Raw genomic sequence first — 13,007 nt, forward strand, 5'->3', positions numbered from 1 at the left:
ATGCTTTTATCTCTAAGTATTTTCCTCCCGCTAAGATCATCTCTCTTAGAAACGACATCATGAATTTTAAGCAACTTGATCATGAACATGTTGCACAAGCTTGGGAGAGGATGAAATTAATGATACGTAATTGCCCTACTCATGGTTTGAATTTGTGGATGATTATACAAATTTTTTATGCCGGATTGAATTTTGCTTCTAGAAATTTTTTAGATTCGGCCGCGGGAGGCACTTTTATGGAAATCACTTTAGGAGAAGCTACTAAACTCCTAGATAATATTATGGTTAATTATTCTCAATGGGACACTGAAAGATCTACTAATAAAAAAGTGCATGCAATAGAAGAAATTAATGTTTTGAGTGGAAAGATTGATGAACTTATGAAATTATTTGCTAGTAAGAGTGTTTCTTCTGATCCTAATGATATGCCTTTTTTTACTTTGATTGAGAATAATAATGAATCTATGGATGTGAATTTTGTTGGTAGGAATAATTTTGGTAACAACGCGTATAGAGGAAACTTTAATCCTAGGCCTTATCCTAGCAATTCCTCTAATAATTATGTAATTCCTACAACAAATCTTATGGAAATTTTAATAAGATGCCCTCTGAATTTGAGACTAGTGTTAAAGAATTTATGAATTCGCAAAAGAATTTCAATGCTTTGCTTGAAGAGAAATTGCTTAAAGGTTTTGAATTGGCTAGGAACGTTGATAGAATTTCTCTTGATGTTGATTCTTTGAAACTAAGATCTATTCCTCCTAAGCAAGATATCAATGAGTCTCTCAAAGCCATGAGAATTTCCATTGATGAGTGCGAAGAAAGAACGGCTAGGATGCGTGCTAAGAAAGATTGCTTTATGAATGCGTGTTCTTCAAATTTCTATGAAAATAAAGATGAAGATCTAAAAGTTATTGATGTGTCCCCTATTAAATCTTTGTTTTGCAATATGAATCTTGATAATGATGGGACTGAATATGATCCACCTTTACCTAGAAGGCATTCCAAAAATTCGGAGTTTTTAGATCTTGATGCTAAAATTGATAAAAGTGGGATTGAAGAGATCAAAACTCTAGATGTTAATAAACCCACTATTTTGGATTTCAAGGAATTTAATTATGATAATTGATCTTTGATAGATTGTATTTCCTTGTTGCAATCCGTGCTAAATTCTCCTCATGCTTATAGTCAAAATAAAGCTTTTACCAAACATATCGTTGATGCCTTGATGCAATCTTATGAAGAAAAGCTTGAGTTGGAAGTTTCTATCCCTAGAAAACTTTATGATGAGTGGGAACCTACTATTAAAATTAATATTAAAGATCATGAATGCTATGCTTTGTGTGATTTGGGTGCTAGTGTTTCCATGATTCCAAAAACTTTGTGCGATTTGCTAGGTTTCCGTGATTTTGATGATTGCTCTTTAAACTTGCACCTTGCAGATTCCACTATTAAGAAATATATGGGAAGAATTAATGATGTTCTTATTGTTGCAAATTGGAACTATGTGCCCGTAGATTTTATCGTTCTTGATATAGATTGCAATCCTTCATGTCCTATTATTCTTGGTAGACTGTTCCTTAGAACGATTGGTGCAATTATTGATATGAAGGAAGGGAATATTAGATTCCAATTTCCATTAAAGAAAGGCATGGAACACTTCCGTAGGAAGAAAATAAAGTTATCATATGAGTCTATCATGAGAGCTACTTATGGATTGCCTACCAAAGATGGCAATACCTAGATCTATCCTTGCTTTTATGCCTAGCTAGGGGCGTTAAACGATAGCGCTTGTTGGGAGGCAACCCAATTTTATTTTTAGTTTTTTGCTTTTTGCTTCTGTTTAGGAATAAATATTTGATCTAGCCTCTGGTTAGATGTGTTTTTATGTTTTAATTAGTGTTTGTGCCAAGTTAAACCTATAGGATCTTCTTGGATGATAGTTATTTGATCTTGCTGTAATTTCCAGAAACTTTCTGTTCACGAAAATAATTGTTAAAAATCACCAGAACGTGATAAAATATGATTCCAATTTCTGCTGATCAATAAAAAAATTGTCTAGTTCGTCCTATTTTTGCTGATTTTTTGGAGTTCCAGAAGTTTGCGTTAGTTACAGATTACTACAGACTGTTCTGTTTTTGACAGATTCTGTTTTTCGTGTGTTGTTTGCTTATTTTGATGAATCTATGGCTAGTAAAAGAGTTTATAAACCATAGAGAAGTTGGAATACAGTAGGTTTAACACCAATATAAATAAACAATGAGTTCATTACAGTACCTTGAAGTGGTCTTTGGTTTTGTTTCGCTAACGGAGCTCACGAGATTTTCTGCTGAGTTTTGTGTTGTGAAGTTTTCAAGTTTTGGGTGAAAGATTTTATGGATTATGGAACAAGGAGTGGCAAGAGCCTAAGCTTGGGTATGCCCATGGCACCCCCAAGATAATCTAAGGACACCAAAAAGCCAAAGCTTGGGGATGCCCCGGAAGGCATCCCCTCTTTCGTCTACTTCCATCGGTAACTTTACTTGGAGCTATATTTTTATTCACCTCATGATAAGTGTTTTGCTTGGAGCGTCTTGTATTACTTGAGTATTTATTTTTTAGTTTTCCACAATAATCCTTGCTGTACACACCTTTTGAGAGAGACACACATGATTCGGAATTTATTAGAATACTCTATGTGCTTCACTTATATCTTTTGAGCTATATAGTTTTTGCTCTAGTGCTTCACTTATATCTTTTAGAGCACGGTGGTGGATTTGTTTTATAGAAACTATTATTCTCTCATGCTTCACTTAGATTATTTTTAGAGTCCTACAAAACAGCATGGTAATTTGCTTTAATTATGATAGACATTCAAGATTAGTAAAAAAAATCTTATGAGTGTGTTGAATACTATGAGAAGTTAGATGCTTGATAATTGTTTTGAGATATAAAGATGGTGATATTAGAGTCATGCTAGTTGAGTAGTTGTGGATTTGAGAAATACTTGTGTTAAAGTTTGTGATTCCCGTAGCATGCACGTATGGTGAACCATTATGTGATGAAGTCGGAGCATGATTTATTTATTGATTGTCTTCCTTATGAGTGGCGGTCGGGGACGAGCGATGGTCTTTTCCTACCAATCTATCCCCCTAGGAGCATGCGCGTAATACTTTTCTTTGATAACTTGTAGATCTCTGCAATAAGTATATGAGTTCTTTATGACTAATGTTGAGTCCATGGATTATACGCACTCTCTTCCTTCCACCATTGCTAGCCTCTCTAATACCGCGCACTTTTCGCCGGTATCATACACCCACCATATACCTTCCTCAAAACAGCCACCATACCTACCTATGATGGCATTTCCATAGCCATTCCGAGATATATTTCCATGCAACTTTCCACCGTTCCGTTTACTATGACACGCTCCATCATTGTCATATTGCTTTGTATGATCATGTAGTTGACATCGTATTTGTGGCAAAGCCACCGTTCATAATTCTTTCATACATGTCACTCTTGATTCATTGCATATCCCGGTACACCGCCGGAGGCATTCACATAGAGTCATATTTTGTTCTAAGTATTGAGTTGTAATTGTTGAGTTGTAAGTAAATAAAAGTGTGATGATCATCATTTTTAGAGCATTGTCCCAAGTGAGGAAAGGATGATGGAGACTATGATTCCCCCACAAGTCGGGATGAGACTCCGGACTAAAAAAAAGAGGCCATAAAAAGGAGAAAAGGCCCAAATAGAAAAAAATGAGAGAAAAAGAGAGAAGGGACAATGTTATTATCCTTTTACCACACTTGTGCTTCAAAGTAGCACCATGATCTTCATGATAGAGAGTCTCCTATGATATCACTTTCATATACTAGTAGGAATTTTTCATTATAGAACTTGGCTTGTATATTCCAATGATGGGCTTCCTCAAAATGCCCTAGGTCTTCGTGAGCAAGCGAGTTGGATGCACACCCACTTAGTTTCTTTTGATGAGCTTTCATATACTTATAGCTCTAGTGCATCCGTTGCATGGAAATACCTACTCACTCACATTGATATCTACTAATGGGCATCTCCATAGCCCGTTGATACGCCTAGTTGATGTGAGACTATCTTCTCCCTTTTTGTCTTCTCCACAACCACCATTCTATTCCACATATAGTGCTATGTCCATGGCTCACGCTCATGTATTCCGTGAAGATTGAAAAAGTTTGAGAACACCAAAAGTATGAAACAATTGCTTGGCTTGTCATCGGGGTTGTGCATGATTTAAATACTTTGTGTGGTGAAGATAGAGCATAGCCAGACTATATGATTTTGTAGGGATAACTTTCTTTGGCCATGTTATTTTGAGAAGACATAATTGCTTAGTTAGTATGCTTGAAGTATTATTATTTTTATATCAATATTGAACTTTTGTCTTGAATCTTTCGGATCTGAACATTCATACCACAATTAAGAAAATAACATTGAAATTATGCCAATTAGCATTCCGCATCAAAAATTCTGTTTTTATCATTTACCTACTCGAGGACGAGCAGGAATTAAGCCTGGGGATGCTTGATACGTCTCCAACGTATCTATAATTTTTTATTGCTTCATGCTATATTATATTCTGTTTTGGATGTTTAATGGGCTTTGTTATACACTTTTATATCATTTTTGGGACTAACCTATTAACCGGAGGCCCAGCCCAGAATTGCTGTTTTTGCCTATTTCAGAGTTTCGCAGAAAAAGAATATCAAACGGAGTCCAAACGGAATGAAACCTTCGGGAACGTGATTTTCGAAACGAACGTGATCCAGAGGACTTGGACCCTAAGTCAAGAAAGCAACCAGGAGGGCACGAGGTAGGGGGCGCACCTACCCCCCTGGGCGCGCCCTCCACCATCATGGGGCCCACGTTGCTCCACCGACGTACTTCTTCCTCCTATATATACCTACGTACCCCCAAACCAACAGAAGCATCCACGAAAACCTAATTCCACCGCCGCAACCTTCTGTACCCGTGAGATCCCATCTCTTGGGGCCTTTTCCGGCGTCCTGCCGGAGGGGGCACTGATCACGGAGGGCTTCTAAATCAACACCGTAGCCTCTCCGATGATGTGTGAGTAGTTTACCTCAAACCTTCGGGTTCATAGTTATTAGCTAGATGGCTTCTTCTCTCTTTTTGGATCTCAATACAATGTTCTCCCCCTCTCTCGTGGAGATCTATTCGATGTAATCTTCTTTTGCGGTGTGTTTGTTGAGACCGATGAATTGTGGGTTTATGATCAAGATTATCTATGAACAATATTTGAATCTTCTGTGAATTCTTTTATGTATGATTGGTTATCTTTGCAAGTCTCTTCGAATTATCAGTTTGGTTTGGCCTACTAGATTGATCTTTCTTGCAATGGGAGAAGTGCTTAGCTTTGGGTTCAATCTTGTGGTGTCCTTTCCCAGTGACAGTAGGGGCAGCAAGGCACGTATTGTATTGTTGCCATCGAGGATAACAAGATGGGGTTTATATCATATTGCATGAGTTTATCCCTCTACATCATGTCATCTTACTTAAAGCTTTACTCTGTTCTTTTGAACTTAATACTCTAGATGCATGCTGGATAGCGGTCGATGTGTGGAGTAATAGTAGTAGATGCAGGCAGGAGTCGGTCTACTTGTCCCGGACGTGATGCCTATATACATGATCATACCTAGATATTCTCATAACTATGCTCAATTCTGTCATTTGCTCAACAGTAATTTGTTCACCCACCGTAATACTTATGCTCTTGAGAGAAGCCACTAGTGAAACCTATGGCCCCCGGCTCTATTTTCCATCATATTAATCTTCCAACACTTAGCTATTTTTATTGCCTTTTATTTTACTTTCCATCTTTACCATAAAGATACCAAAAATATTATCTTATCATATCTATCAGATCTCACTTTCGTAAGTGACCGTGAAGGGATTGACAACCCCTTTATTGCGTTGGTTGCGAGGTTTATATTTGTTTGTGTAGGTGCGAGGGACTTTGGCGTGGCCTCCTACTGGATTGATACCTTGGTTCTCAAAAACTGAGGGAAATACTTACGCTACTTTGCTGCATCACCCTTTCCTCTTCAAAGGAAAACCAATGCAGTGCTCAAGAGGTAGCAGTTATGCTTTAGAGACGGCTGCATTCACGTTAAATAGGGACCATCTAAATCCATTGAGACGACTCCTTATGAACTGTGGTTTGGCAAGAAACCAAAGTTGTCATTTCTTAAAGTTTGGGGCTGCGATGCTTATGTGAAAAAGCTTCAACCTGATAAGCTCGAACCCAAATTGGAGAAATGTGTCTTCATATGATACCCAAAAGAGATAGTTGGGTACACCTTCTATCACAGATCCGAAGGCAAGACTTTCGTTGCTAAGAATGGATCCTTTCTAGAGAAGGAGTTTCTCTCGAAAGAAGTGAGTGGGAGGAAAGTAGAACTTGATTAGGTAACCGTACCTGCTCCCTTATTGGAAAGTAGTTTATCACAGAAACCGGTTCCTGTGACACCTACACCAATTAGTGAGGAAGCTAATGATGATGATCATGAAACTTCAGATCATGTTACTACCGAACCTCGTAGGTCAACCAGAGTAAGATCCGCACCAGAGTGGTACGGTAATCCTGTTCTGGAGGTCATGTTACTAGACCATGACGAGCCTACGAACTATGAGGAAGCGATGATGAGCCCAGATTCTGCAAAAATGGCTGGAGGCCATGAAATCTGAGATGGGATCCATGTATGAGAACAAAGTGTGGACTTTGGTTGACTTTCCCGATGATCGGCAAGCCATCGAGAATAAATGGATTTTCAAGAAGAAGACAGACGCTGATGGTAATGTTACTGTCTTCAAAGCTCGACTTGTTGCGAAAGGTTTTCGACAAGTTCAAGGAGTTGACTGCGATGAGACCTTCTCACCCATAGTGATGCTTAAGTCCGTCCGAATCATGTTAGCTATTGTCGCGTTTTATGATTATGAAATTTGGCAAATGGATGTAAAGACTGCATTCCTGAATGGATTTCTGGAAGAAGAGTTGTATATGATGCAACCTGAAGGTTTTATCGATCCAAAGGGTGCTAACAAAGTGTGCAAGCTCCAGCGATCCATTTATGGACTGGTGCAAGCCTCTCGGAGTTGGAATAAACGTTTTGATAGTGTGATCAAAGCATATGGTTTTATACAGACTTTTGGAGAAGCCTGTATTTACAAGAAAATGAGTGGGAGCTCTGTAGCATTTCTAATATTATATGTGGATGACATATTGTTGATTGGAAATGATGTGGAATTTCTGGATAGCATAAAAGGATACTTGAATAAGAGTTTTTCAATGAAAGACCTCGGTGAAGCTGCTTACATATTAGGCATCAAGATCTATAGAGATAGATCAAGACGCTTAATTGGACTTTCACAAAGCACATACCTTGACAAAGTTTTGAAGAAGTTCAAAATGGATTAGGCAAAGAAAGGGTTCTTGCCTATAATACAAGGTGTGAAGTTGAGTAAGACTCAATGCCCGACCACTACAGAAGATAGAGAAAGAATGAAAGATGTTCTCTATGCTTCAGCCATAGGCTCTATCATGTATGCAATGCTGTGTACCAGACCTGATGTGTGCCTTGCTATTACTTTAGCAGGGAGGTACCAAAGTAATCCAGGAGTGGATCACTGGACAGCGGTCAAGAACATCCTGAAATACCTGAAAAGGACTAAGGATATGTTTCTCGTTTATGGAGGTGACAAAGAGCTCGTCGTAAATGGTTACGTCGATGCAAGCTTTGACACTGATCTGGACGATTCTAAATCGCAAACCGGATACGTGTTTATTTTGAACGGTGGAGCTGTCAGTTGGAGCAGTTCTAAACAAAGCATCATGACGGGATCTACGTGTGAAGCGGAGTACATTGCTTCTTCAGAAGCAGCAAATGAAGGAGTCTGGATGAAGGAGTTCATATCCGATCTAGGTGTCATACCTAGTGCATCGGGTCCAATGAAAATCTTTTGTGACAATACTGGTGCAATTGCCTTGGCAAAGGAATCCAGATTTCACAAGAGAACCAAGCACATCAAGAGATGCTTCAGTTCCATCCGCGATCAAGTCCAGGGTGGGGACATAGAGATTTGCAAGATACATACGGATCTGAATGTTGCAGACCCGTTGACTAAGCCTCTCTCACGAGCAAAACATGATCATCACCAAGACTCCATGGGTGTTAGAATCATTACTGTGTAATCTAGATTATTGACTCTAGTGCAAGTGGGAGACTGAAGGAAATATGCCCTAGAGGCAATAATAAAGTTATTATTTATTTCCTTATATCATGATAAATGTTTATTATTCATGCTAGAATTGTATTAACCGGAAACATAATACATGTGTGAATACATAGACAAACAGAGTGTCACTAGTATGCCTCTACTTGACTAGCTCGTTGATCAAAGATGGTTATGTTTCCTAGCCATAGACATGAGTTGTCATTTGATAAACGGGATCACATCATTAGGAGAATGATGTGATTGACTTGACCCATTCCGTTAGCTTAGCACTTGATCATTTAGTATGTTGCTATTGCTTTCTTCATGACTTATACATGTTCCTATGACTATGAGATTATGCAACTCCCGAATACCGGAGGAACACTTTGTGTGCTACCAAACGTCACAACGTAACTAGGTGATTATAAAGGTGCTCTACAGGTGTCTCCGATGGTACTTGTTGAGTTGGCATAAATCGAGATTAGGATTTGTCACTCCGATTGTCGGAGAGGTATCTCTGGGCCCTCTCGGTAATGCACATCACTACAAGCCTTGCAAGCATTGTAACTAATGAGTTAGTTGCCGGATGATGTATTACGGAACGATTAAAGAGACTTGCCGGTAACGAGATTGAACTAGGTATTGAGATACCGACGATCGAATCTCGGGCAAGTAACATACCGATGACAAAGGGAAGAACGTATATTGTTATGCGGTTTGACCGATAAAGATCTTCGTAGAATATGTAGGAGCCAATATGAGCATCCAGGTTCCGCTATTGGTTATTGACGGAAGACGTGTCTCGGTCATGTCTACATAGTTCTCGAACCCGTAGGGTCCACACGCTTAAAGTTCGGTGACGATCGGTATTATGAGTTTTTGTGTTTTGATGTACCGAAGGTAGTTCGGAGTCCCGGATATGATCACGGACATGACAAGGAGTCTCAGAATGGTCGAGACGTAAAGATCGATATATTGGACGACTATATTTGGACACCAGAAGTGTTCCGGGTGGTTTCGGAGAAAACTGGAGTGCCGGAGGGTTACCGGAACCCCCCGGGAGAAATAGTGGGCCTTATGGGCCTTAGTGGAGAGAGAGAGGGCTGGCATAGGGCAGGCCGCGCGCCCCTCCCCCTCTGGTCCGAATTGGACTAGGAGAGGGGGGCGGCGCCCCCCTTTCCTTCTCCCTTTCCCCCTTCCTTTCCCGCTCCTAGTAGGAGTAGGAAAGAGGGGAGTCCTACTCCTACTAGGAGGAGGACTCCTCCTCCTGGCGCGCCCTGCAAGGGCCGGCCGGCCTCCCCCTTGCTCCTTTATATTCCGGGGCAGGGGGGCACCTCTAGACACACAAGTTGATCTGTTGATCTCTCCCAGCCGTGTGCGGTGCCCCCTCCACCATAATCCACCTCGATCATATCGTAGCGGTGCTTAGGCGAAGCCCTGCGTCGGTAGCATCATCATCACGCCGTCGTGCTGACGATACTCTCCGGCGAAGCTCTGCTGGATCGGAGCTCGCGGAACGTCATCGAGTTGAACGTGTGCTGAACTCGGAGGTGCCGTACGTTCGGTACTTGGATCGGTCGGATCATGAAGACGTACGACTACATCAACCGCGTTGTTCTAACGCTTCCGCTTTCGGCCTACTAGGGTACGTGCACACACTCTCCCCTCTCATTGCTATGCATCACCATGATCCTGCGTGTGCGTAGGAATTTTTTTGAAATTACTATGTTCCCCAACATGAGGCTCCTCGGGGGCCCTACACTATGGAAGTCGAGAAAGGACGCAATATGTCACAGATTGGAGGAGATGGATGGGCCTGTTTCCTCGCCCGCGTGCGTGTTACTGGTGGTGAGTTGATCAGCTTCTCCTTCAGAGCAGAAAGACCAAAGCTGGCTGTCATTTATATTAACAAGGTGGAAGATGATGAAGATGATGAGGACCCACTCGATGAAGATGATGAGGACCCACTTCATGAAGCCATCGTAGCTCAAAGAATGAGGCTGAGCGAGGAGGAGGTGTGCAACCTATGGGACATAATTCCGCCACGTGATGACTTTGTCGGGGTGCCATTCATGACCCGCCTGACAAGTACCATGGTTGATCGGCATGATATGGTATGTTATACTAACTGTAGTAATTTGATATGCTTAGTGAATCCGATGATGTACTTTATTGTTATACTTACAAATGCAAATTATCCGATGATATGCTTTAGTGTAGAGTCCGATCACATGCTTATTAGTGTAGAATCCAAAGAGCTATTAATAGTGTAGATAAACCATATATACTTATTACTAGAATTTATGCTTAGTAGAAATGTGTAGTACTGTGTCTTTTGATAGTGTAAAAATCTATACTTAGTAGAAATATATTTGCAAGAGTATGTGCGAGGCTACTTATTAATTGATATATTTTTCTTATTCAGAAATTGCCAAAGAGCCTATCTGTGAGTTGTGGTATCGAGCCTGATGAAGAAGGCTCAGCTGGACTACGCCTTACCGCAAGGGGCTCCGTCACCACCTGTACTTACGGCGTGGACACGGACGGTTGCACACACTGAAACTCCGTTGGGTGGAAAAGATTCCTCGTTGCAAGAATCTTCATGTTGAACAGGCCATCCTAATTACTATCAGGAACACCCACCGTCCAGACTTGAGGATGATTATCATCGTCGATATCATCTAGAACTACATATGTGTGTGTGGTTGTATGACTATATATACCTAGAACTGCTATATAGGGGTGGCTGTTAGACTACCTAGTACTGCTTATCATATATGCTATATTCATGTGAGGATGCATGTTGACTATGTATGAGTACCTATAATGCTTTATGATATTGTATGACTACTGTATGACTATATGGTATTGTGGTTAATGATATTGTTATCTGGTACATGTGAAACTGCAGTTTATAAACTGAAACGGGGCAGGGAATAGGGAAAATGATGAAAGATACAACAGTAGCACGGGGATAGAAAAGCGCTACAACTACTTAATAGTAGCGCGTTCCATAAAAGTGCTAATGATATAGTCAATAGTAGTAGCGCGGGTTTATACCGCGCTACTACTAACTGTTAGCTGTAGCGCCGTAGTAGTAGCGCGGCTACCCGCGCTGCTGATAGCATCAAAATCCATGCTACTACTAGGGTTTTCCCTAGTAGTGTTCTACCATGTTTTGAGTAAATAATCCATTTCCACCTTTTAAGCAGGATATGTTGGATGTCTAGTTAACGATTTGTATGTTACTCGACGTACCAAATTTCGCTGAAAAGATTTGGAGCATGTCATAAAATTTGTTGATAATGTGACAGAGATAACGCAACATATAAACGCTGGATTTTGGATGAGATTAATTCTACCACTGGTGCACACATTGAATAAGACCAATTGTGTGCATAAAATGCTGGTACAAAGTCTTATTTTTATGTTGATGTCAAAAACTATATATAGCTTCAACAATATATTACAACTGATTTTTATTCTTCATTACAACAGAAATTGCACGTTGTAGCATTTCTGAGTCGATTTTCCGGCGTGGTCGAATTACACTTGTGCCTGCTAATAATGCCAAAGTGATTGCAAGGTACTGCATTTCCCGCAGAAATTGAACCATTCAAATTGACAAGTTCTCGCTTGTCGTGGCAATGCATCCACATTGAAAAATTGGAGACATTGTTCTACTCATGCTCTACCAAGGCACAGGAGGGTTCTTTCTTTTCATTGTCGGGATGTTGAGTCACCGTAATCAAGCTGCTTCTAGTGGATAGTTGTGGTTGTTGGCCCTCTGCCTCTTAAAATGTGCTAGTTGTTACTATGTTATGTATCTAGATATGGACCATATGGTTTTCAAAATTGTTAAGTTTAGAATTGTTAAATACCGTGTTACCTAGATCTGCTTTTTGTTGAATAGTGTCACCACTATATATATGTTACTCAAATGTTGTTTGCCAAGTTCTTAAATTTTCACTCAAAGTATTAGTATCGTACACAGTTCATTCAGTTTAAGTGTGTGCCCTGTAGAGTATAGGATGTCCATGTTTTCGACGTGACGATCAACACCAATGTCTAGAAGACATTTGCATATTAATTGTCCACATTGCAAATTGAGATAATGTTGGGGAACGTAGTATTTCAAAAAAATTCCTACGATCACGCAAGATCTATCTAGGAGAAGCATAGCAACGAGCGGGGAGAGTGTGTCCACGTACCCTCGTAGACCGAAAGTGGAAGCGTTTAGTAACGTGGTTGATGTAGTCGAATGTCTTCGCGATCCAACCGATCCAAGTACCGAACGCACGACACCTCCGTGATCTGCACACGTTCAGCTCGGTAACATCCCTCGAACTATTGATCCAGTTGAGGCCGAGGGAGAGTTTCATCAGCACGACAGCGTGGTGACGGTGATGATGAAGTTATCAGCGCAGGGCTTCGCCTAAGCACTACGATGATATGACCGAGGTGTGTAACTGTGGAGGGGGCCACCGCACACGGCTAAGAGATTGTCTGTTGTGTCTTGGGGTGCCCCCTTGGCCACGTATATAAAGGAGGGAGGAGGAGGAGGCCGGCCTAGGAGGGGCGTGCCTATAGGGGGATTCCAACTAGGATTCCCAATCCTAGCTGGAGTCCCCTTCCTTTTCCAAGAGGGGAGAGAGGGAAGGAGTAGGAGAGGGAGAAGGAAAGAGAGGGGGGCGCCGCCCCTCCCTAGTCCAATTCGGACTTGCCATGGGGGGGGGGGCGCGGCCACCCCT

The sequence above is a fragment of the Aegilops tauschii genome, chromosome 4 (assembly GCF_002575655.3).
Source record: "Aegilops tauschii subsp. strangulata cultivar AL8/78 chromosome 4, Aet v6.0, whole genome shotgun sequence".
In the NCBI taxonomy this organism is placed as follows: Eukaryota; Viridiplantae; Streptophyta; class Magnoliopsida; order Poales; family Poaceae; genus Aegilops; species Aegilops tauschii.